At 40.8% G+C, this 6,249-nt stretch overlaps 1 pseudogene; it reads left to right on the plus strand.

Moving 5' to 3' along the window:
- The first annotated feature begins 471 nt into the window (after positions 1-471).
- Positions 472-4,489, plus strand: LOC123397702 (annotated as a pseudogene).
- The last annotated feature ends 1,760 nt before the right edge of the window (positions 4,490-6,249 follow it).

The following is a 6,249-nucleotide window of genomic DNA, read 5'->3' on the forward strand; positions in this document are numbered from 1 at the left end:
TGAGTTTTAGAACTGTTTGACTTATTTACATTTTTATTTTATTTTACTGCTTATAGCTGGTGCATGGAACCATATTCACCATTGCATTTTCGAGATCCAACCATCTAAAGACTTAAGATTACATGACTTAACATGGTGTCTCTCCGAGTGCCTCCAGTTACTAGATATATAAGATAGCAATGCATGGAGAATCTTTTTGGGTGGCCTGCCAAAAGGGAACAATGTACTATGAAAGAGATACATGTCTTAGAATTTTCAAACCTCTACCTAACTTCTTGAATATTGTTTTTAAATTAATGAGCACATTTGTGTCACACTACTGAAAGTGACAGTTACAATATCACGTGAATCTTGCATTCAGTGTTCCTGTGTGTCTCCAGTATTATACACGTGTGCCATTTAGGGGCCTCTCCTGTTCTATCTATAAAGCCAACCAGTTCACAAGGCATGCATCACTAACCTTAGCATTATCATAGACAAGTGATCAGCTGAGCTCCATCGTACTCCAGCAATGGCAGCCTCTGTGGAGATTCGCCGCTGCCCACACTCGCAGCCTGTGATGAACGACAACCAGGGCAGCCACCGGTTTCACCACCCCACTGTCTGGGGGGACTTCTTCCTTGGTTTCAGGCCATTCACTCCGACGCAGGTGAACTAAATTTAATTAGCACACACCAGTATTGTACTTTCCTGTTGGAGGCTGGCATCAAATGAACTAGCACTACTTCCATTGCACAACTCTAAATAGATGTACGATATGCATAAGTTAAACAACTTAAGTTTTAACGTACAATATAACACACATCATGCAAAATGGACTGTGAAAGAGTAACCTCGGACACTGTGCAGGTCTAAATGTCTAAGACAACATGCATTGGAACACCAAGTAAGTACTAATGTTACATGCTCTTGCAGTGTCTTCTCATGAAAAACAAGGCTGAAGTAATGAAAGAAGAACTGAGGACAACGATAGTAGATTCGCGTTCTGTTGATCTGCCTCAGAAGCTTGAGCTTGTCGATACTTTACAGCAGCTTGGTTTGGATTATCACTATGGGAAGGAGATCAATGATTTGCTGTGTGGGATTCATGATGCCGGCGATGACGCCAGCGATCTTCACACAGTGGCCCTTCGGTTTTATTTGCTCAGGAAACAGGGATTCAATGTTTCACCAGGTATTACAAACATAACTAAAATCTCAAAGAGGTGGACAGGTGTGATTTTCTATAAATATTTGTCCTAATAGAACTATGTACTATACATGACAATGCCGCAGATGTATTCTTAAAGTTCATAGATGCCAAATGAAATATTACCTGCAACGACACAAGAAGCCTTTTGGCCATGTACAACGCTGCCCATATTCGAACCCATGGTGAAGAAACACTCAGCAGTGCGATGGCTTACACAACAGACCATCTCCAGCGTGCGGTGGAGCAACAAACAATTCCACCATCAATATTGCTCGATCAGGTGCGGCGCGCGCTGGAAACACCTCTTTTCAGGAGGCCTCAAAGAGTTGAAGTGCGACACTTCATCTCAGTTTATGAGAGAATGAGTACAAGGAATGAGGCCATTTTGGAGCTTGCAAAGCTGGATTTCAGTATTCTGCAAGCTCTGTACTGTCAGGAGCTGAGGGCTCTTACTTTGTAAGTGACTCTCTATGATGAAATCTGTTAGTATGTCGGTAAAATTTCACCTACTTTCCCTTGGTGGAATTTATATTTCATCACTAAACTCTAAGTCCAGACACTACGCGATGCCCCTTAACTCTTGAAACGCGTTTCATATATACCATCCCTCGTACCATTACAATCTGAGCTCATGGTTTATTTGCAGGTGGTGGAAAGAACTTCAACTCCAAGACCATTTGAGCTTCGCACGAGACCGGATGGTGGAGATGCACTTTTGGATGCTAGGAGTTCTATTTGAGCCACAATATTCATACGGACGAATCGTGCTCACTAAGTTCTTTATATTTATATCGATATTTGATGACATTTACGACAGTTATAGCACCTTAGAAGAAAGCAAACTCCTCACCATGGCAATGGAAAGGTCTCTATATAGATGTGTGGGATAGGGTGGTTTTAATAACCAATTAATGTGTTGCTTGATACTAATTCTGGAACAACTATCCATTCTTGTTAGGTGGGATGAACAAGCTGCTGAACAGCTCCCAGGTTACATGAAGTTCTTCTACAACAAAGTACTCGCTACCATGAAGGTTATTGAAAAAGACTTGGATAGTCAAGGAAACAAGCATGCAAACTATGTAAAAAATCTAGTAAGTCGATGTCTCATGAACATGTTCAATTAAACAAAAATATATCGTTAGATACTTGCATAAGATCATTATGTATGGAACGCAACTAGCACTATGGTTCGGATCCCCTGAATCGCATTTAGCAATTGATGCAGGGCCATTTGCATGGGTGTACAAGTAGATAAAAGTGATGAAATCATCATGGCTCTACATAAATTTAAAGTACAAAATATTTTAACCCATCAACAGTGTAGTCAATGTATGGTGCATGGGTGTACAAGTAGATAAAAGTGATGAAATAATCGAGGCTCTGCAGAAATTTGAAGTTTAAAATATTTTAACTCATAAACAGTGTAGTCGTTGCATGGTTCATCTTAATTGTTGAATTCGTTTCAAAAAACCTACAAAACTAATATTACAATATTGGTTGATAGAAGTTATCACCTAGCTTATGTTTTCTTTATGTTCGCTCGTAAGACAAATCTGCTACATGAAAGAAATATGTGTATGGATATCGACAATTAACTTTCCCATGGAAAATAAATATACCATTGTACTTGTGCAGCTAATCGATGCTACGAAATGCTACTACAACGAGGCAAAATGGCGTGAGGAGAGCGAAACATCAGTTACTGTTGAGGATCACCTGCGATTCTCGGTGCCTAGCTCTTGTTGCATGCATATTGTATGCCTTGCCCTCGTTGTCATAGGGGCAAGCGTTGATGCCATCGAATGGACCATGACCTATCCCAAAATCATGCGAGCTTCTTGCATCATTGGCCGTGTCATCAACGATGTGGCTTCACACGAGGTTATATACTTAAAACTGAAAATATATGCCATGTTTGATTTTATTTGCAGTTTTTCGTTCATGGATAAGTTTGGCATCCTTTTAGTTTCTAGCTTGTCTCTTATATTTGGTGATGAATATTATGCAAAAACATAATAAATTCTAGTTGTGTGCAAGAGGATATCTATGCAGATTAAAAGACAGCTAAGTACATTGATGTAATGCCTCCATTCTGAAATAGTATCTAAGACTCTAAACACCTACTCCCTCCTTTCTGGTTTATAGGGCTCATCTCAAAAATTTCAGATTTCCATTATACTAGGCATATTTTGAGTCTAATTGAGTTAAAGTGCTTTGAGTCTCACACCATATTTAATTCATAGAGATAAGAGAAAGGAAATTGGTGGCTATGCATGCATCTTTTTCTATATGCACCATGCAAGTCCAATGAAAGGAAGGATGCTACATTTATTGCCTTGGAAATTGAATATGTGAGAAATATTTCATTGGCTAGTTAGAAGTAGTGCCATCCACTCACAGTTCACCCTGGTTAATGAGATTTCAGATTTGAGCCCTATAAACCAGAAAGGAGGGAGTATATGCATATATTGTTGTAAATTATAAACTTACAGAACTTAAATGTATTAAATCTAGTGATATTATTGTAGTTGAAAAAGCTCGAATAATTTCGTATATACAAACAATTCCCTTATAGATATTTGAAAAAATATTTTCTAAAACACCATCTATGTTGGAGGCGGGATAATAGTTAACAGGTCATACAAACTACTTGCCATAAAATATTGGTTAACTAATAGAAAAGTTATTTAACTAGAAAAGGATAACTGGTCTCTGCATCAATTGATGCATTGATGTATATAGCCATATTAATAGAAGGTATTATCACTTTGTTAATATGACAATTTTTCCTCTCTCGTAAATCAGCGAGAACAAGAACAGAGCTCTGGTGAGAGGCCTGTGATATCAACGGTGGAAGCGTGCATGGAGGAGAACAACTACACTGCAAAGGAAGATGCATACAGAAAGCTCAGGGAGCTCATAGAGGAGTCATGGATGGACATCATTGAGGAGATGCTCAAGTCAGCCGCCACACGGCCGGCAGCGCCGCTCCTAGAGGCCGTGGTGAATTCAACACGGATGTTGGACTTCTTGTACAAGGATCAAGACGCGTACACCGATCCACGAGCACTCAAAGTGGTAGTAGATTCTATATATGCAAATCCTATATAGAGAAAAGCATTTCATTTTGTATAAGCACATAATCATGCTATGAGAAACCATATAACTCAGCACTCATGTATCATGCAATGTATCCGTGATAAAACTGTGAGAAAAAAATGTACTTGGGCTACCCCTTTGGTGAAAGAATTATTGTACTCCAATTGTGTCTTACACAAAGTTTTCACGTGCAAACAATCAGATTCATTTATGCTTTAGAGTAAGTACAATAGTAGAGCCGGTTGCCGGCTGTAAGCTCATGCCATGTCACCTATAGCCTATCTTATAGCTAACATGTACAATAGTTGGTTAAAAGAGTGTACTATTTATTTATTATATGACCCATCTTTAAGGAAAATATGCATCTGCTGCTCACAACGGTTTTAGCAACTGCATTTTAGGCAAACTATTTTCTTTTTTAGGCAATCAATTCTGCCCAAAGTGAATACAGCGCTTGGTGTGGACTTCCATATCATTGTCGATACAGAACCATCTATGCGAGGCCACATGAAGAATCCTTTGTGCCCCCCACTATGAAACCGATAGGCGCAGCTCTGCTACTAACTTCATGAAAAATATGTTTTGTGCGGCCAAAAGTTTCAAAAAACGAAACCGCTATCTGTTGGCCAAACAAGTTGATGAATGGATAGCGATGTTTCTTAGCAAGGACAGACAATGTCACAGCTGTTACAATGGCTTTATTGGCGGCGACGACAACAATACTATTATTGTCGACTGCAGCCCTTGAGCGTACTAATTATCGGTGCTAAAATGCTATCAAGTGTGCTTCCGTATAACCATCTGAAGATATCTTTTGTGACCAATATCAATAAAAAAATGAGTCTAATCAGTTGTTGGGTAATCTATTTGGGCATGCGTGTGTGAGAAGATTCGGCTCAAAGTTCATAACCCAGCTAGTCCTCTACCGGGTTCCTAGGTAGGCAGCTAAGTGATGGTGGCAGCTAAGTGATGGTGGCAGCTAAGTTCATAGCTCTCATAGATAATATCAGAGTTTACATCACACATTTATTCAGACAAGGTAGTTCCGTCACGGACTACATAACATGAGAAAAGGCTATGCTACCATGCATGTTTGTCCACGATCACGACCTTGCCTCAGTCTTCTGGATAGTTCACGTACAAGCGGTCGTTCTCCTCATCGTACTGCCATGCCAGCTGCGTGCCATCGGGATCACCTGTGTCGGGCGTACCTGTACCTGTTGGGGTGTTGAAGTAATCTGTGAGCCACAGGGACTCAGCAATCTATGACCTCGGTGCCAGAACTAGACAAGTTTTAGGTAGGGAAGGTTCAATGTTTATGTTGCAGCATCCTAAGCATTTATGGTTGCTAATTTATGTAGAACAAGTTATTAATGGTGGTCTATACTAGCGGGCGATGACTAGCTGATCAATAAGTGACCCTGAACACCTACCTACGTCAAACATAACCCCACCGTGTTCCCGATCGAAGAGAGGTCTTCGAAGGGGACAGTCACGGTTACGCACACAGTTAGCAATTTTATTAGATTAGGTTCAAGTTATCTATAACCGGATGTTAACAAATATTCCAAGTTGCCACATAACCGCGGGCACGGCTTTCCGAAAGATTAAACCCTGCAGGGGTGCTCCAACTAGTCCATCACAAACGGTCACGGGCCGCAAAGTAATCCTCTATCACGAATCTCGTGATCTCGTCGGATTCCTTTGAGAAAAACCTCAACTCTGGGGAGAACCAAAGCTTCGCCGGGATTCCTATACGCAAGATATATCGCTAAGGTAAGACAAGACTAGCAGGACCTCCCGTCGTGTCGACGACCCTGATAAGAGCCGCGTATCTCAGTCTCAGGACACGACGGATGAGTCACACTACGGGTATACCAAACCTCAGGTTGCCCTGTGGTGGCCCCATAGTCTGCTCAATTTGGACCAACACTTATGAGGAGCACTGGCCCGGG

Source organism: Hordeum vulgare, chromosome 5H, assembly GCF_904849725.1.
Source record: "Hordeum vulgare subsp. vulgare chromosome 5H, MorexV3_pseudomolecules_assembly, whole genome shotgun sequence".
Classification (NCBI taxonomy): domain Eukaryota; kingdom Viridiplantae; phylum Streptophyta; class Magnoliopsida; order Poales; family Poaceae; genus Hordeum; species Hordeum vulgare.